The sequence below is a fragment of the Rutidosis leptorrhynchoides genome, chromosome 7, assembly GCF_046630445.1.
Source record: "Rutidosis leptorrhynchoides isolate AG116_Rl617_1_P2 chromosome 7, CSIRO_AGI_Rlap_v1, whole genome shotgun sequence".
Taxonomy (NCBI): Eukaryota; Viridiplantae; Streptophyta; class Magnoliopsida; order Asterales; family Asteraceae; genus Rutidosis; species Rutidosis leptorrhynchoides.
In genome coordinates this window covers 239,596,479-239,619,233 of record NC_092339.1, presented here as the reverse complement: position 1 = coordinate 239,619,233, position 22,755 = coordinate 239,596,479, and positions in this window count along the sequence as shown.

Genomic DNA, 22,755 nt, shown 5'->3' with positions numbered 1-22,755 from the left:
ATCTTTGTCAACTCGAAAATCAAAGGTGAAATACACTATCTCAAGTTGTGGCTTGAGCTAAACTCATCACATCTGAAAAACTGCTATAACAATTGAAATGATTTCATCATACTTTAACGTATCCTGCTCTCAGACCAACTAAGGCTGAATTCAAGCGATCATTACATAGTTGGAAGTCACTGCTTTAGCATTTATTTATACTTGTCTATGCGACTGCCAAATTATTCATGACAAGTTCTCAAACTCTCACTATCACTCGAACGATTCAAAGTTGGAAATCTTATTTGAAGTTCCTTCATACATAACTCTAAATCCGAGGGATTTACTCATTTGATGATAATCACATTATCATCCTTCTAACTTTAATGTTAACATTTTGAGTCCAAGGACTCATAACCTGATAAAAGTCAATTCATTAGTTTTCACTATCTTGAAACAATTATTACACAATCATCCTCCGGAAATTTTAAAATCTTCAATCAATTTTTCTCAAACAAATAAACTCTTAAATACAAGTACCCCGTTTTCCAAAGATTTCTTACACGAGTCTTTATTTTCAAACTATCTCGGAATTTATAAAAATGATTTTTCACTTATGCGATTTATAAAATCTTATACATAAATTTAACTTTACGTACTTTGACTAGTACATATCAAATTATATTTTCGCTTCTACAAATTTCCACTTTGATTAAATCGGAATTACTTTACAAAATTTTACGTAACCCTAGTTTTACTACGAACATCATTTTGTCACCTCCTCTAAAATTACTCACTAATTATATAAACATTTTCGCATTTTTATCAATTTACCTTTGTTTTATCAAACTAAACATTCTTTTAATCAACTCTTTTTCGTAATGTTCAAATTATCTCACGTAAAATAATACGTGTTGTACATAACTCAAGTTTTACTAATAGCTCCGCTTCGTTTATATTGTTATATCAAATGTCGCAACTTTTCAAAAATTACTTTGGTTTAATTATTTTTCGTATTGCTCTCCAATGTGTTTGGATCACCTCTATACTCATTCTCCATGCAAGAACGAGACTTACCTCTTTACGTACATCATCTCTTCCTTGCTATGTTAGTCACTAAGAAGATCTTACTTCCGGTATTTCATGGCTAAACCACAACACCCTCGTATTCATCAATACTACGATCATTTGAACAAGGAAGCAAAGGTTCCTTCATGATAGAAACAATACCTTCTAAACAATGATTCACATTCGCATCCGCGTTTAAACTCATAAGTAAATAATAGGCCGACTCGCCATTTGTGCGAAAACACTTTTCTTACTCTGAAGGAGTTACCTTAAACATTTATGAAGATACTCTAAACATTTATTCCTTCTTGGATTTCAACCAGATGTTATTCTAGTCAAGTTTAGATTTATGGATCGACATGAAATTGAAATCATAAATCTTAAAGCTACATCCTGGAATTATTTCTAAAGACAAGTTCTCGTGTATACTGAACGATGTCTTACATTTAATCGCACGTATTATCCTGTGGTCAATGAATCCTCAACTAACATCTTATTTGTCTATTAGACATCTCTTGAAAACTAAAGGTATTATGGTTACCTTTCGAAACTTGAAGCTGGTACTATCTCTAACAAACACCAGCCATACATCAAACTACGTAACTAAAATATTTACGTGCTCTACTCAAAATGGCGGCATAATACATTTCATGCTGATATAGCATCATCTTTCCTTTTAAAGGAAAACTAGTCAAACGACACTCTTGTTATTCCTTGGAAAATCTACGCATTTAATGCACCTTATAAACGACCTATTAAGGTTAAGGATCATGAAATCAAATGTGTAAACAAAACAATATACTTATTGTTAACACTAATTCGAATTCACGTAAGGGCCCCGATTATACCAGGGACGTGAAAAACAAACTCTATCGTTAAAGTTCGTTGGGATTCGCGTAGAAGCCCCTAATATACATGGGAACGCAATAACCAAATGATATGGAAATACTTCCATCTCTTCTCAAATGCTGAGGCAAACGAGAAATCTACCTAAAACTTCGGGACGAAGTTTCTAATAACGGGGAGGTACTATAACGACCCTCATTTTTCCATTCTATATATTTTCAATATTAAATGCCCAAACAATATAATTAAAACTTAATAATTAAACTTTAATAATTAATTGTTAAGTAATAAGAATTATAAGACATATAAATTAACTTTGTACAATAATTGACAAGTTAATAAAAGATGTAAATAATAAGCTAATTAACTTTTGGAAACAAAGCATAATACTCTAAAACTTGTATCCTTTAAATAATGTAATTAAAACCTTTAATGTGCTATTTAAGCTAATCTAAAATACAAGGACTAAAATGAAAAAGTTCTCAACCCTTCCCATGAAACACTAGCCAAAAATTTGAAGGGGAAATTACCCATGTAACCCTCAAAATTTCGCCCACCATGGGCCTAACCCTAAACCCTAACTTTTGCTTCAAGTATTCCCCTTTAAACCCTAGATCTAGAATCATTCTAATGTAACTATAAATAGAGGCCTAGGCTAATGCTTTTCATGCACCAAAACATACACACAATTCCCTCTCAAAAATCTCTCCCTCTCTCCCTTTGTGAATTTCGGCCAAGGAGGAAAAACCACCACCACCATCGAAATCTTCATCATCATCTTCAAAATGTTCTAGTGATCTTCAAGTTTGTTCATCGTGTTTTCGCGTTCTTCAAGGATCTTCAAGTGTGTTCTTCGATCTTCAAGTGGTTGATCTTCATCTTCAAGTCACCTTCATCTTTTCTTGTTAATCTTCATCGTCGTTCATCAAGGTAAAAACCCTAGATTCTAAACTTTTAATTCCATCTTGTTGATTCATGTTTATGTTCATAATCATATACATGTTCTTATTCATAAACATACATACTTGTTCATGTAAAAAAAATATATAAAACATATACATATACATACATACTTACACGAAGAAAAAAAAGGTTTAGATCTACAAAACCCTAAAGATTTATTAAAGATTGTGTTAGTATTTAAAAATGGTAATAAGATATATACATGATATAAATAGGTACACCATGCTTTAGTAAAAAAAATAATATATATATATATATATATATATATATATATATATATATATATATATATATATATATATATATATATATATATATATATATATATATATATATATATATATATATATATATATATATATATATATGTGTACCGAAAATTTGAAAAAAGGAGATTTTTGTTAAATCTTAAAAACCCTAAAGATGTGATAAAGATTTGTTAGTGTTTAAAAAAAGGAAACAAAATATATACACATATATATATACATGTACGATATATATACTTATATAAAAAAAATATATTTTACTATATATATATACATAAACCCTAATTAAACCTAACCCTAATTATTAAACCCTAAATTAATAAAACCCTAATACATTAATTAAAGTCCTAATCATTTATTACTAAACCCTAATATTAAATATTACTTTAATTAACTAAAACCCTAATACTATTATATAATACTAACACTTATATTATTACTAACACATATAATTTACTACTACTTATATTATATTATACGATTACGTTAGTCATTCATGATAACGTGTGATTACTAGAACGTCAACGCTACTTAAGGCCTAGGGTGATCCTTGGTACCACTATGGGACGCTTGTGGATTACGAATGCCAAACTTAGATTTTGGTCAAGAAATCCTGGGCCAACCGGTAACAATTGGTTATTCTGGTGACTCGGCGGTGGAATAGATGTTTGGGTATGATGCACATTGTCAAACCCGACTATAGTAATCATACACTTAGTTATCTTCACACTTAATAGGTGGTAGACTTATTAAGAACAACTCACTAGTGTTCGACACTAACTTCTTAAAAGTGAAAACTTACTAAAAATGGAAACTTTCTAAAAGTGGAAACTTACTAAAAATGGAAACTCTCTAAAAGTGGAAACTTACTAGGAATGGAAACTTAGTAAAACGAACTATAACACTTTCATACTTAACCTAAATTTGGGCAAAAACACTTAACTACTCTTAAATGTCAATAGGTTGACTTTTTGCTCACGTTCATTCAAACTTTCTATTTCGAGGAATAACTCTCTCTCTCTCCTACTTACTAAGGTGAACTCATAGCCCCTCTTACTATTGCGCAACTTATTTAACTTTTTGGGGTGAGACACATGCTGCTTTTACTATTTACAATTTAGACACAAGTACTAACTGTTAAACTATGTTATACCCGGCTATGTCCGACTAAGTCCTTACAGTGATATTTTTAATTGCTCATTGAATGCATGCTTAATTATTTGGGGTAGGCCTATCGGGAGTAACATCCCCGATATATTTGACCAAGTCATTGTATTACTTAATAATGAAATTAAACCGACAAGGACAGACACAACTTGTCATTGGGGCAAACTTTGAACGTTTAGTCTAAATATCACGAACTGGCATAACTTTTTTTTTATCCCTGCGAGATAAACTTTTAAGATCTTTGTGATCTTCTTTAAACTAAAGATCCGTGTGATCTACTTTTGAAAACAAAATCTTGTGATCTAAAAACAACGATAACTACTTTTGTTAAACCTATGATTTCACTCAACCTTTTTGGTTGACACTTTAGCATGTTTGTCTCAGGTGCTGATTGTTCAAGCTTACTTACTTACTGCTTATGTGATGCTACTTGGACTTAAGATCAAGAATTATCGCATTTATTATTCTTGCATTTGAAACAATTACTTTATTGTAATTTCCATTATTGTAACGACATTTCATTTTCCTTTGCGTACTCAATAAAGTTTGTTTTTAACATTTAGTATTGTTCTCGTATATTAAAATATGTTGGTTTATTTGATATTAGTGACGTTTCTTCCAGACCCTATCTGGAGGTCGTCACAAGGTTAACTCAACCACTTGCTGTCGGGAAGGAAATTTAAAAAGGCTGACCCCAACAAAACATTCAGTTGGTAGAAGGAAGACGGGAAGAAGCGAGAGAAAGCGAAAGATAAAGTCGTTATCAACATGATCAATGTTCAGAAGGATGATTTTGCCCCACAGAATTCCTGGAAAGACGCTACAATCACTTTCCCGGGAATACCAACATGGTACTAGTGGAATGAACTGGTAGTCATTACCGGACTGATAGATGGATTCCCGGTGAACGAGATATACACCTATATGGGAAGCGAAGTCGAAGTGTTATACGCTCATTGCCTTTCCCGGCTCCAAAAGTGTGTCGGGAGGAAGATGAGACAATCTAATGCCAGCATCTCCGGATTCTCTGGTCACGTTGAAGAAACAATTGGAAGGCTCAAGGCAACGGTCACGGTGGGCACTCTAAAAGGACCTGTTCATATACATTATAAACGATTCACAATAGTTGATTACATCGCGAGGTATTTGACATCTATATGATACATTTTATAAACATTGCATTCGTTTTTAAAAGACAAACTTTCTTTACATCTAAAGTTGACGGCATGCATACCATTTCATAATACATCCAACTATAATCGACTTAATAATAATCTTGATGAACTCAATGACTCGAATGCAAAGTCTTTCGAAATATGCCATGAATGACTCCAAGTAATATCTTTAAAATGAGCTAATGCACAGCAGAAGATTTCTTTAATACCTGAGAATAAATATGCTTTAAAGTATCAACCAAAAGGTTGGTGAGTTCATTAGTTTATCATAATCCATCAATTCCATAATTTTAATAGACCACAAGATTTCATTTTTATAAACAACCTTACACTCGCAAGTGTATAAAAATCATTCGTATGATGAACACCTGGTAACCGACATTAACATAATGCATATAGAATATCCCCCGCATACTCGCAAGTATGCCATAAATATTGGGAATCGCAATCACCATTTAAATTGAAGTACTAAAGCATTCCAAATTCCAGAATGGGGTTTGTTAGGCCCATAGATCTATCTTTAGGATTCGCGTCAATTAGGGGCCATTTCCCTAATTCTTAGGTTACCAGACTTGAAGGGGCGATATTCGGTATAATAATCCAATCATTGAATGTAGTTTTAAATACTTGTGTCTATTTCGTCAAATATTTATAAAAGTAGCGCATGTATTCTCTGTCCCAAAAATATATATTGCAAAAGCATTAAAAAAAAAGGGAGCAAATGAAACTCACAATACTGTATTTTGTAGTAAAAATACATATGACGTCATTGAACAAGTGCAAGGTTGGCCTTGGATTCACGAACCTATATTAATTATATATATTTATATGTTTGATCAATATCTGTCTAACAATTTAGGTCTAGTCGTAGTGTATCACAATCCTAATGCTCGAGACTAAATATGCAAAAGTCAACAAAAGTCATATTGACCAAAATGTCTTCCAAAATTTATACACGATTATTATATAGTTTAAATATAGTCGTTTTATATATTTAAATATTTTTAACATATTTTATTAAAGTAAATAATATAGTTCTTTTATTAATAAATAAAATTTTATATTAAAATTTATATAATAAAAATATACTTTTATATATCTTAAGTAATAAAATTTATAAAGTTCATTTAATATCATAAAAATAATATGATAGGTATTATTAATGTAATTATATTATACGTAGTAAAATATCTTTGTATCACATATTTATTTGATAAAATAAGTAAAAGTTGTATTATTTTGTAATAATTATTATCATTCAACTAATAAAATAATAATAATTATATTTTCTAAAAATGATAAAATGATAATTTTTATTAATAATAGTAGTAAAATGATAATAATAATGATGTTTCATATTAACAATGATATTTTTATTAAAAATAATAATTTTAGTAAAAATGATAGTTTTAATATTAATAATACTTTTAATAATAATAATAATAGTAAAATAGTGAAAACGATATTTTTCCTTTAAATCAATATCTTACAATATCTTAATTTCATCATGATACTCATACTCATTATTTCCTAATCGCTTCGTTTAATAGCTTTTAGTCATTTTTTATATCGCGTTCATAATAATAATAATAATAATAGTAATCATAATAATTAGATGTTATGAATATTAGTTTTAATTATAATAATACTAATAATAATAATATTAATGATAATACTAATAACTATTTGAATGATAATAATAATAATAATAATAATAATAATAATAATAATAATAATAATAATAATAATAATAATAATAATAATAATAATAATAATAATAATAATAATAATAATAATAATCTTAACGATAATAACGATAATAATAATAAAAATAACAATAATATCTTTTATTAATAACGACAATGATAATAATAATAATAATAATAATGATGATGATAATAATAATAATAATAATAATAATAATAATAATAATAATAATAATAATAATAATAACAATAATTAGATTATAACGACGATAATAATGACGATAAAAATAATCATTTTACAAAAATTCAATTGACTATAACTTTTAAACCGTTCATCGAAACCATTCGATATCTAAATGAAAAGTTCTCAATTTTTCGCTAGCTTTCCAAAGACATGCATATCATATACCTTATCTTAATAGAATATGTATTTAATTCAAGATTCGACATAACCTATCTAACGACAATAATGAATGTATAAGCATGCATAATCCTATATACTCGAGCACTAGTCAGGGATACACTAATAATATATAAAAGTTAAGTTATGAGGGCTCATGTATCAATATTGAGATTCAATATTGCAGGAAAAGTACGTAGACGCAACGGGGATGATAAATACTAGTTTGACTCACGAGCAATACTCCCGAACCATACCCATAACCTCCATATATGTAAATCGATTGAGAGAGTTTAGAGAAAAAAATATTTTCAAGTTTCTATGAAATAATGAAACCTATTAAATTCTATTTATAATAGATTTTTGAATTATTAAAGTGAATTATTAAAGTATGAAGTATTAAAGTATGAATTATTAAAGTGAATTATTAAAGTATGAATTATTAAAGTGAATTATTAAAGTATGAATTATTAAACTGAATTATTAAAGTTAAAGTAAAGTAAAAATAAAGTAAGGGTAAAGTTTAAGTATAGTAAAAGTATAAAACTATGTACGTATAATAGGCATATAAATATATATAATATTAATTTAAATCGTTATATATATTTAATAAAATAAAATATAAATATCGTTATCTTTATCATACTGATTAAGTAATGAGTTGTCAAAAGTGGTTCTAGATATTTATAAAAGTAATATACATTTTAATAATAAAGTTCTTTTTAAACTGAAAGCGTTTTTGTACATTTGAAACTAAATCAAATAAATATGATAATTTTGTTTTCCAAAACTAAATATATTTAAGAATTATTTTGTTTAAAGGTTAAAATAATGGAAATCGTTATATCATAAAACGTTTTAGAAAAATAGAATCATATATATTCATAATAGGTTTCAAGTTTTTAAATTACAGTATGTTGGTGAAGCATGAGATAAAGTCCAAAGGTTAAATAAACGTATGAAATCATCTTAATGAAAAATGTCGAGTTACTTAACTTGTCGATTTCCAACATCTAAGTTATTTACACTCCACGTTCTTACTTATAAATCACTTTACCATTTTCCGAATGTTGTCAAAAAGAATAGATTTCTTAAATCACAGTGGACCCGTAATCATATCACAATGTATCTGATAAATCAATCATTTGATATTATCTTCTAATTCCATCGATAAACATATTGAAACAAATACGTTCGTGTAAAGTATTATACGTTTAATACTTTATTAATATTCTCAAGTTATAATATATATATATATATATATATATATATATATATATATATATATATATATATATATATATATATATATATATATATATATATATATATATATATATATATATATATATATATACATATATATATATACATATATATACATATCTATTTATATATAACGGTTCGTGAATCGTCAGAATTTTGTCGAGGTTATAATGAATGTATGAACACAGTTTAAAATTCTTGAGATTTAACTTAACAAACTTTGCTTATCGTGTCGGAATAATATAAAGATAAAGTTTGAATTTGGTTGGAAATTTCCGAGTTGTCACAGTACCTACCCGTTAAAGAAATTTCGTCCCGAAATTTGAATGGGATGGTCATGGCTGACAATAAGTATGTTTTCATGATGTATACAAGTTGGAAATTAGAGTTTTATTATCATTAAGTAATATTGATAAAGCAATTTGATTTTTGTGAAGAGTACGAGTGAAGTTATCACAAAAGAGTGAAATGAGTAAACATAGATTCGTCATATCTTTTAAGGTAGATGGATTGATTTCCGAAGTTCAAGAGATTTGGAGAAAATCTTTGTAATAAGATTTGATTCTTCAGTAATTAAGGAAATTTAGGATCTGCTTTAAATGCGATCATCTGTTTTGATTGCTCTGTCGGATATTTTACTATAAATACACCCTCTTCATTTCCTTATTCTCATAGCTCACACCTTCTATTCTTCCTTCCTCAATTCATTTTAAAACATTCGTTAATATGCTCCATCCCGTTCTGATCCTTGATATACTCCTATTTTTCATATCTGTCATTCTTCGCGTTCATCTACCACCAGAGGATTTTATTTATTTTTACTATTACTTTGGGGTTATAGTAATTTTAATTCTCCCGTGTCTTTACGTGGCGATACGTATTGATATGCACGGTTTGTAATTTATGTGTTGTTGTCGAGCTTTATATTTTATTTTATATTCAAGAGTTCTATACTTTTGTCTCCTCTTCCCGACTTCAAGTCAAGCGAATAATGGTCCAGAATTCGTAGGTATGGATTTTGAAATGAACATAGTTAATATTCTAAGAAGGGAATTGTAATGGCACAATCTTGATTTGTCAAATTACCAGAATACCTCGGAAAAGGCCGAATCATCAAGGAAAATATTTTATTGATATATTTAGAGTTTAAGTAGAATACAAGAGTCGTGTAACATGGCACATGATGATGTTATGATCCGTGAATCATCACGTTTCATTTAGAAACTCAGCATGACTTACTGTAATATAATCACGTTGATCAAGTGTCATTATATTATACTAACTCATGCTTCAGTTCCCAACACTACTTCAAAAACATTCATAATTTAAACTCGAAGGTTTACAGAATATAGAAACTAAACAGTTTCCTTTTTGATGTAATACAGATAGCTCAAAGAGATAAATGATTTCAGATAAGAATAGTTATGGAAATATCTTCAGAAATATGGAGGATATTTATAATGAAAGATTAGAATATCTAAGATCAGAGGATGATGAAGAATATTGTTCGCAAGAGTTTTAAAGTAAGGAGTAAGATATTCGCTAAAGACTTCAGTAGACACTTAATCATTTGGATTCTTTGAAGGCAGGTTTAGTCTTTGTGATTTGTCCACAGCCTCCTTCATAGTTTGCTCAATCCGTTTTCCAGTTCCAAACCTTCTCTTTTTCTGAGCTTTTGCCAACACACTACTCTTTATCATCAAGTTTTTACTGTTAAGGTCATTTATAGTTTTTGCTGCTTCATCAGCATTTTGAGAACTAGTTCGCAGTTCAGAGTGTTTTTCAGAAACTTCACATTCGCAGTATGTAAGTCCAGGAGATAGACGTTATATGTATAACTGTTGGCGTCGACATGCTGCGAGATTTTAAAATACTGATTGCTATTTCCCAATGATTCGTATGGCAATTTTCGTTACAAGATGCAGATAGTTAAATGATGGGGTTTTGATAATTATAATGATTTTTCGGAAAATCAAAAATTAGTGAAGTTGTTGGTAAGTTTATTGCTAATGTGTTGGAACATAAATGGTTCCCCGGTAACGATGGCGAAAGGGCAACATATATATCAAGGTTATAATAAGGTTGTTTCGACTGAAAAGTCGAAGTTGACTTGCTGGAGCTGTGACAAAACTGACTACTTTGGAAAGGAATTGAAAAGTCATTTTAGCTAATGAATGCCAAAGGGTCTGACACGGATACGTGTTAAACTATGACTTTGATTTTATAAGTTTTTCAGGTACATAACTGTGGGTAACATGTGGTTGGATCATCATCTCGATTGTTCATTATTTGAAGTGTCTTCAGGAATTTCGAAGAGTTTGAACACAGATTGTAATCGTTAATATATATATGATTTTCTAGCACAGTTTTGAAGTCAAAGTATAACTTGGAAAGATATAGGAATCTAAGAGTGATGATACCGGTTATATTTCGAATTGAATTCTGTGATTTCAAGATCAGCATATGTAATTGAATTTGAATGAGTATGGTTGTTTTGATTTTTATAAAAGAATGTGTATTATTGAGAAAATAGTGTGTATAGTTGTTGATTGCTGAATCAGATTCGAAGAATGTACCATATTAATTGTGAATTTATATATCTCTCGGGTATTACCTACCCGTTAAAATTTTTTTTCACAATTAATATTTTGTACAAAAGAATTTTATTACACTCTTTACGAAAATATATATGTGTATATTTTTTTTAGATGTAACATATATTTAATGAGTTAATATTAAATTAAACTCATCTGATTTATGGTTGAAACTAGAATTGAGTAATCCCTAAAACTTTAGAAATTACATAAGTATTTCTTCAATAATATTATGAATCAATACTTCGTTATTTGTTGATACATGATGCTGGTTTTTGTGAAATTCTTGTGAACTTCGCCAGGTATGAATTGTGACGACCCGGAAATTTCCGATCAAATTTAAACTTAATCTTTATATGGTTTCGACACGATAAGCAAAGTCTATTTAATCGAATCTCAAAAATTTTGAACTATTGTCATGCATTCAATTAACCTTCGACCATTCCCGACGATTCACGAACAACTATTTGTAAATAGATACATACATATTTAAATATGTGTATATATATATATATATATATATATATATATATATATTTATTTATTTATTTAAATATGTATATATATATATATATACACTTTAATATAACTTGAAATAATATATGATTTAATTGTTAGAACTAAATATGTAAAATAATATAAGATGTAATGAGAAATATTATTATATATATATATATATATATATATATATATATATATATATATATATATATATATATATATATATATATATATATATATATATATATATATATATATGAATATTACTTGTAAATATATAAGATTATATTTTAAATTTATTTATTTAAATATACATATATTCAATATATTTATTTATGTAATAAAACATGTTACTAAAATGTACTATATATATATACATATAGTATATTGAAAATATGATTTTGAGCTTAAATAGTAAACGTCAGTAAAATTCGGTTGGCATTTCGCCAGTGTTCATATAGTTCTAATACGTGTTTAAGAAGATTGAAAATAAAAATTGAACTGTAATTTGATTACAAAGATTGTAGGGTTGATAAAAATATTTTTACCTTTTTAAGTTTAAATATTAGTACTCCGTATATATTAATTGGAACAGAAAATAAATATTTATCGAACATTTTTGAATAGGTTTCAAACAGTTAATGACTGAAATAATTAAATGAACTTAATATAAAAATTTGGGATTTTTTTAATTAAATTTATCCGTAACTGTTTAGCAAGGGACACGATATAATATCCATGGTAAGTGTTGGCAGAGGAGTAATAGTTAAAATATCTGTGATTTGAATTATCACTTAAAGAATACTGTGTTTGTGTTTTTCTTAACCAACCTCACCATTCCTATCTTATATATGCATACATACACACATGTACGAGAGATGGAAACCACCATCATCATGAACTTTCATCACCCGCTACCGGCCACAACCGATCACCCTCTTCAAGTATTACAACCACCACCTTCACTCAAAAACTCGATCAAACCGTCACCTTAATACCATCACAAACCCACATTGGCTTCTATTTTTCTGTTTCATGATTCCTTCAAACACAACCTCGATATCATTCTTTTATTTCTGTTTTGAACACGCATGACACCAACACCGAATACCATTGTTTGATAACTTATGTTTCTAGTTTGTTTCGATAACCAACTCAACATCATCAATCTATCACAAACCATCACCTGTTGCTACAAATTTGGTGCTCAAACTTCTCATTTTCTGTTAGTATTTGAACCACCACAAATAACCATTCAAACACTTTTGTTTTTCTACTGTTACGTTCTTTTATTTTTCTTTCTTATCCTTCGTAATGTTTCTGCTGTAGCTGCGTTAATGCAGTCTTGTTCACGCCACCAACACAACCCATATCACCACTTTACACTTAATCAAACCTCACGATCACCTCTTCTATTTTTCTGTTTTAGTTAGGGACCGAGAACAACACAAGCATACTACAATCTTCACAACCACCCTATAACCGCCACCATTAAATCACGTTTTGGTTTCTGTTCACGTACAAGAACCCAAGACCCATGATGAAGAATATCACTCACACCATTATTTTTTTTTCTTTCTTCAACAAACGAATCGAACCAGGCTATCTCCGTTTTAAAACCGACCCAACTGTTATTTGATTTCTGTTTGGCTATCGTCGCGAACTGCTGCTACCTGTTTCCTGTCTTCTGCTACGATCAAACCATACCCACCACTCGAAGAACACCACCACAAACGATTGCTATAGAGTACTATTTCTATTAACCGATACCACCAAGAACATTAATACAAAACCATCACCATTATTTAAATACATACAAACCGAAAGCCATGGTTAATTGATGCTACTACACGTTTGTTTATAGTTCTGTTTCTCTTTCGTGACACAATAACTGGAACAGTGAGATAAAGATGATGATTGATGAAGACGTGATGCTAGATGATAAAGTGATGATGGAGATGTATTATGATGAAAAAGAGGAACTAGTAATTGATGCATTATTCTAGATGTCACCGCGTGTTCCTTTTCTTTATGACCGACATGTGATAAAACAAATAAAACCCACTTGCAAGATTTTAACACATGTTCGTTTATATTTATAAACTGAAACTAGTTAACTTTTGCTACTTGGGCCCTTCATGTTGCTATGGATTGCTTTTGGACTACCATAGTTATGTTTAGATTTTTGGGCCATGTACTCTATGTTGGGCTGCGATAACATAGATGGTGATCCCGATAAGTATAATGATGGTACGTTAAGGATTATGATGATGATCGTGGTATTAAGTGATGTTAATGTTCGATGATAAAAATGATGATTACAGTGATGATGGATCACGTGTTGATGATTTTAAGGGTGAGCATGAGATGATGATGAAATTGAGGTGTCGTGATTGTTTCTGCTGTCTAACAATAAATTCGTTGACTCCCGTTCATTTTTCTTCATTTGATCATTCGTAGGTATAATACCGAGTTTGAAGCCTTGTTGATTCAATTTAAACATTTAACATGCCATTTTTAAATCATATGTATGATATATAATAAATATATAAAAATAAATAATAACATAACAAGAGGATATAGATGATAAATATAAGATTAAGGTTATGAGCTTTAATGATATTTATATTAAATATGGTTAGGAAATATGATTAAGATTATGATAATAATGATGAGGGGATAAGCTGATAATGATATCGATGATGATATGTGATAACATTACAAGAGAGTGTAAATCTTAGTAATATTATTATTATTATTAGTCTAATTATTTACTATTATTTTATTATCATTATTATTAATAATTATTATTATTATTACATTTATTAATATCATTATGATTATCAATATTAAAAAAATATATTATTATTATGAATATTATAATTATTACTATTATTATTACTAATATTAACCTTAATATTATCAAGTATACATATTTTTATTTATTATTATAATCATTACCATAATTTTTATATATATTTATTATCATAATTATTATTTTTTATATATAAAATATATTTATAATAATATTACATAATTATATATTAATATTGTTTATATAAATATGTACATATAACAAATTATTGATTTTTAATATAATACTAATCACATATATTTATATATATATAAAATAATATATAGATATTAATTATTTATAAATACATATACAAATTAAATATAAGATATATAATTTAAGCTATATATATAAAGTTGTTCGATTACGATTATATGTGTTAATATATATATAAATGATATAGGTTCGTGAATCCAAGGCCAACCCCACACTTGTTCAATGTCGTCATATGTATTTTTACTTCAAAATACAATACAGTGAGTTTCATTACTCCCTTTTTTAAATGCTTTTGCAATATATATTTTTGGGACTGAGAATACATGCGCTTTTATAAATGTTTGACGAAATAGACACAAGTAATTGAAACTACCTTCTATGGTTGAATGATCGAAGCCGAATATGCCCCTTTTGCTTGGTAGACTAAGAATTAGTAAACCAGTCTACTAATTGACGCGAATCCTAAACATAGATCTATTGGGCCTAACGAACCCCATCCGTTGTAGCGGATGCTTTAATACTTCGAGTTTTTATATCATGTCCGATGGATGTCCCGGAATGATGGGGATATTCTTATATGCATCTTGTTAATGTCGGTTACCAGGTGTTCAATCCATATGAATGATTTTTGTCTCTATGCATGGGACGTATATTTATGAGAAATGGAAATGAAAATCTTGTGGTCTATTAAAATGATGAAAATGAATGTTTATGATAAACTAATGAACTCACCAACCTTTTGGTTGACACTTTAAAGCATGTTTATTCTCGGGTAATAAGGAAATCTTCCGCTGTGCATTTGCTCATATTAGAGATATTACTTGGAGTCATTCATGACATATTTCAAAAGTTGTTGCATTCGAGTTGTCGAGTTCATCAAGATTTATATTAAGTGAATTATAGTTGGATATATTATGAAATGGTATGCATGACGTCAACTTTTGATGTAATGAAAGTTTGTCTTTTAAAAACGAATGCAATGTTTGTAAAATGTATCATATAGAGGTCAAGTACCTCGCGATGTAACCAAATGTAATGTATTCGTCCAAATGGATTAGGACGGGTTACTACAGGTGGTATCAGAGCGGTGGTCTTAGCGAACCAGGTCTTGCATTAGTGTGTCTAACTGATAGTTGTTTAGATGCATTAGTGGGTCTGGACTATGACCGTGTCTGCATGTCAAAAGTTTTGCTTATCATTTTGTGTCAAAAATTACCTGCTTATCATTATTAGGGAATCACTTACTTATCATTCTTAGTCTAGACACATCTTACTGCATTGATTGCATGAATAGTGTATAGACAAAATTCATATCTTAGCGTATCTGCTAATTCATATCTTAGAGTATCTGTTACTGTAAACTTTGCATAGTATATTCCGTGAATTCCTCCATAATCTACGAAATTTTTTGTTCTATATATATAGATATTCTTTATAATTAGAATACCACCCGATAGCCGAAAATCATTTCATATCGAAAAATCCTTTACTCTATCGTACGATATGGAACTCGCAACTAGTTCAAATCCCTCGGATTCCGACAGCTATTCCGATATGAATTTCCACTCAAACTCTGAAAGCAGTGAGACCGGAATGGATCAACCATTTAGTCATCATCAATTCTAGATGAATTGGGGATGGGTTCGTAGTTGACTTATCTAACGACCCGCCAAAATCGCTATTGACGCGGTACGTTATCTACGGTCCCACAGCGAGGTTTCGACCTCTATATGATACGTTTTGATAAAACATTGCATTCATTTTTTTTTTTTTTTAAAACATACTTTCTATACATAGAAAGTTTACCAAAATATAGACATATCCCAAATATATATGACAACTTATACAAAATGACTAAATCATCAATTTATTTAATAACAGATTATAACAATAATATTTGAATGCAATGTCTTTTTGAAAATATGGCATAAAAGACTCCAAGCAGCACCTTGAGCAAATAGCAAGCAGACAGCGGAAGCACTTTTGAAAAACCTGAGAATAAACATGCTAAAAGTGTCAACCAAAAGGTTGGTGAGTTCATAGGTTTATCATAACAATAGTTATCAATAGTTTCAATAGACCACAAGATTTCCGTTTATAAATATATGTACACTCGCAAGTGCATAAAAGTATTCTATAAGTTGTAGGCACCCGGTAACAAGCCATAACATTCATGTTTTACCCTCTGAAGTACACCAGATCAGGTGTGTTTAAAATAACCTCGAAGTACTAAAGCATCCCATAGTCAGGATGGGGTTTGTCAGACCCAATAGATCTATCTTTAGGATTCGCGCCTACCGTACATAGACAAGTAGTTTAATGTTACCAAGCTAAGGGTATATTTCTGGTTTAAACCTACATAGAATTAGTTTCAGTACTTGTGCCTATTTCGTAAAACATTTATAAAACAGCACATGTATTCTCAGCCCAAAAATATATATTGCAAAAGCAATTAAAAAGGGAGCAAATGAAACTCACCTTTGTAGCCCAATAAACAATTCACGTAGATGTAACCAATACTCGGAATGCAAGTAACCGTAGACCTCATCCTAAAGAATATATGTTGGTTAATAAATGTCTAACAAGCTAGGTCAGGTCATAGGGTTCGTATAGTCCTATTGCTCAAGTCCGACTCATAAATTTAGCAAAATTTAGCAAAAGTCAACAAAAGTCAACGCAAGTCAAAGTAAGTCAAATGTAAGTCAAACGCAAGTCAAACACAGTCAACATGGTTAACACAAGTCAACAACCGCATAAAATTACACAAGTTGGTCAAGTAGTCAAACATAGGTCAAACTTAAGTTATTCATTTTTACTTGGAAAAATTTATATTATTTACATATATGTATTTTTTAGTATTTTGCAGCTGATTCCGGGTCCTACCAAATTTGATATAATACCTTAGGTCGTGACCATTGGAAATTATGTCATCCCACCTTTCTATAGACAGTTTATTTGACAAAAACGGAGTTACGGTTTTAAAGTTATGACCTCGCGAAAACAGTCTCCCGAAACATAAAATGCTGATAAAATTTTTGTTGTGTTCAAAATCAGCAACGATTGCCCATTTTCTCGCTTGTTTTATACCTGTTTAGACTCAACAAAATTATACAAATAATATATCGTTTTAAAGTTTGTCGCAAATACTTTCAATACCAAATAATAGTTTTTATCTAAACTTAACTGATTTCAGCTTGCGAGTCCTCAAAGTAGGTCCGAGAGTCATTTTGACAATTTTGTTAAAATACTAAAATTTTCGGTTGACGATCCAATTTTGAATCCGGCTGACCTGACTTAACCAAATTTTTATCACAGCTCAAAAATGACATTTTAGATGTGTTGGTGATTTTCATTTTCCAAAATTATGCATATGGGTCAATTTATGCATGTTTGATCCGAATGAGTCATAAAACTTTCTTTAAACCAAATTTGACCCAAACTCATTTTTAAAGCACCAAAACTTGCAAACATACTTAAATCAATATACGGGATGTGTTACATACCTTTGGTTCTCAAAATTTCGCATATGGGTCAAAGTAGGCTCGTATGACCCAAATGGATCATAAACACCCATTTTGACCAAAACATGCCACAACTTATTTTTTAAACACCACAACCTTTAAACTTACTTAAATCGACGTTTGGGAATTTTCTACACTGATCGTTACCCATTTTGACCCATTAAACCCATTTGGTCAAACAAAGTCAATTTCACATAATATTTAGCTTAAATAATGTAGTCAACTTCCAGAATTTTTATAAAATTAAGTACAGGTCCGTTTGACTTAAAATACACACCAAAATCTCCGTAACTCAAAGTCCTAAAACATATCCAGAGAACAGACTCTAAGTCATAATAGAAAAATCGCAGCAGTCTCAAATGCGCCCGACAGTTTTTCAGAAAATTTTCAGCGCGCTCCAGTTTTGTAAATTCTGCCATTTATTCTAGAAAAATGAAAACGACGAACGGCCAATTGGAGATGGCCACAAACATCTCAAATAATCAATGGTAAATAAATCTAAGCAATTCATATAGCCAATTCGTACAGTTTTACAAAATACTACGGACTTCCTGATTTGGATAGAATTTAGACATGTTGTTTTGTAACACATATAACGCATAGCAAACAACGGTTTCAGAAGCTAACATACAAATGACATATGTGAAAAAACATGTAAATAACCACATACCAGAAGCACAAGTCCTAAGTCCATCTACAAATCAAGTTATGTCATTCGCTGCAAATTTTTTTGGACAGATTCAATTCGTTTCAGGAGGTCATATTCGAACGCATATAACCGAACATCTAGGAACAATTAGCATGCATACTCTACATGAAAAGTGAAGTACTAATCATATAATTTTCAAAAATCCTCATTTCATAATCCAGAAATCAATTTAAATGGCGTTTTTCGTCTGTTTAAAACGTTGATCAACAAAAGTCGGGTCTAATAATCAATTAAGCATAACGGGAGTTTTAAAAATCCAATTAACATGATATCCGAGTCTATCTTGAGTGTTTTTCACTTTTCTTTTCAACCATGTAACATACATAAACCAATTCATCACCAATCAATACCAGTTTTCAGATTAATGCATAAAACACAACGATAATTCAATTGATCATAACTTGAGTTATACATAGCGAAAATATGCGATTCAAAAGAGCAAACTTATTAATTTTTTACAAGGATTTCATTTATAATTATTTCATAAACTGAAAATATCATGTTCATATCAGTAGCATATTATTCAAAAACGTGATCATTCATAAAAACGAGTTAAAACTTCAATTAAGCATAACATGAGCATACGGTAACGAAAATTCGAAATTCCAAAGCCCAAACTTATTAGTTTTTCAAGAGGATTCTGATTATCTCATAATATTATACATTCAACAAGTTTAAGTTTCTGACCTCACACAAAACAAATTCGTGATTCATCAAAAAGTCATCAAACGATCAAATTAACGAATACTATCATGCATACATACAAGGACTTGAGCACTAGACACTATATCTACCCTAAAATGTAACAAAAACATGAAAACCCAAAAATTAGAGTTTTTGAAACTTACCCTAATCAAGAAATTATTGGTATAGATGTGTAGAGCTCTTCGAGAGGAGTCCGGATATGTAAACGATTTTATGATCAAGTGATTATTGAAGGTGTTCTTGAGGATGAAAGATTGATGATGATGATGAATAGTAATGGGTGTTCTTGATAAGAGAATAAGATAGATACGTATGCGTGTTTGTTTGGTGAAATGAATCTAGATCAGAAATATAAGTAGAAAAGGGAAGTCACGGTTTAAACTGTAGTAGTCACGGGTAGTTATAAGATATAACGGGTGTAATAATTTGATAAACACGGGTATTATATCTATTTGCAATTATAATTATAGATGTCACAATTTTTAACTGTATGGTCACGGGTTCTATTAAATTCTTATCCGTTATCTAAAACCCAATGTATTTTACTTTAATATGATTTACTTAATTGATTTATTTTGTATTTAAAAAAATACATTTATATATTGTTCAAAATCTTTTAGAATCTTGACGTTATACTTAGTTGATGTGTTTCATAAAATACTTATTTATTATATTTTTAAATTAGATACTGAAAACACGAATGTTTAAACTAATTTTCTCGCGTTTAGTTTAAGAATATCCTAATTAATACAGTTGATTTTCAAAACTCAATTATTATATAACATAATAACTATTAAAATTAATAATCATACGTTTTGTTGTCTTAAAATATATTTTTCTCGTTTTCACTAACCGTAGTGTTTTAAAAAAATAAAATATAACCAATATTAATAATAGTATATTTAAAAAAAATACATACAAAATTGTAAGTTTTAAGCAACGGTTGTTAAGTTCTCAACGAAAAGTTAATGGAAAAAGCCGGGTTATTACATTACCTACCCCTTAAAGAAAATTTCGTCCCGAAATTTTAGTTGGTGTGATTAAACGGCGTTTAAGAAACAAGTGAGGATAGAAATGTTCGTCTTGACGTAGAAAGATCGAGCATCTTGTAGGTAAAACGAGATCATAGTCTTTTGATACGAATACCTTTGAATAAACTGCTCGGAGTGCAAGTGTGATATGACAGAGATGAGAAGGAAATTATGGGTGACTCGAATGATGTCACATATAGAGTCTCAGTATATTCAGATGCCAGCAAAAAAAATAAAGGATTTATGTAACATGGTACGTGGTGAAAGTAAAGTTGATCAAGCATTACCACCATCACGTTCCATTAAAACTTCCACATGACTTACCGTAATATAACCACGTTGATCAAGCGTCATTATATTACACTAACTCATGCTTCCATTCCAACATTACTCGAAAATATTTATGGATATAAAACAATTGTCGTTTTCCAAAATTTATAAATCAAAATGATTTCAAAAAGGGGTGCACTAAAAATAGTACGAGAATATAATATTTAATTAATTTAATAATATTGAAAGGGTAATGACATAAGAATGTCTTTGAAACTATTGAGAATCTTCGTAAGTCGGATAAGACTTCTTCCGATTTACAATTCGAGATGTCAGGAGTTTCTGAATCGAAGCATATAAGCACATAATATAACACATATGATATCTATAAAAATATATAAGTAATAACTCATGTAGGAATGTCGAAAATTTCGAAAGTCCTGAATGACGCTTCCTGGTTTTTCAATGACCGGGGTGTTGAAAATGAACTCGTTTGAGCATGAGAAGGCTTGTAATCAAAGGGAGAAATACTTTCTCACCGATAGTAATAATAATATTATATTAATATCAGAATATGCACATAATCACATATAAGTGTAACGACACGGTTCTAGACTAGATCACTAATGTATCCTAACGGTCCAGGTCAGACACATTAATGCACCTAATTCCCTAGAACCAACGCTCTGATACCATCTCTAACGACCCGCCAAAATCGCTATTGACGAGGTACGTTATCTACGGTCCCACAGCGAGGTTTCGACCTCTATATGATACATTTTGATAAAACATTGCATTCATTTTTTATTTTTTTTTTAAAAACATACTTTCTATACATAGAAAGTTTACCAAAATATAGACATATCCCAAATATATATGACAACTTATACAAAATGACTAAATCATCAATTTATTTAGTAACAGATTATAACAATAATATTTGAATGCAATGTCTTTTTGAAAATATGGCATAAAAGACTCCATGCAGCACCTTGAGCAAATAGCAAGCAGACAGCGGAAGCACTTTTGAAAAACCTGAGAATAAACATGCTAAAAGTGTCAACCAAAAGGTTGGTGAGTTCATAGGTTTATCATAACAATAGTTATCAATAGTTTCAATAGACCACAAGATTTCTGTTTATAAATATATGTACACTCGCAAGTGCATAAAAGTATTCTATAAGTTGTAGGCACCCGGTAACAAGCCTTAACATTCATGTTTTACCCTCTGAAGTACACCAGATCAGGTGTGTTTAAAATAACCTCGAAGTACTAAAGCATCCCATAGTCAGGATGGGGTTTGTCAGACCCAATAGATCTATCTTTAGGATTATCGCCTACCGTACATAGACAAGTAGTTTAATGTTACCAAGCTAAGGGTATATTTCTGGTTTAAACCTACATAGAATTAGTTTCAGTACTTGTGCCTATTTCGTAAAACATTTATAAAACAACGCATGTATTCTCAGCCCAAAAATATATATTGCAAAAGCAATTAAAAAGGGAGCAAATGAAACT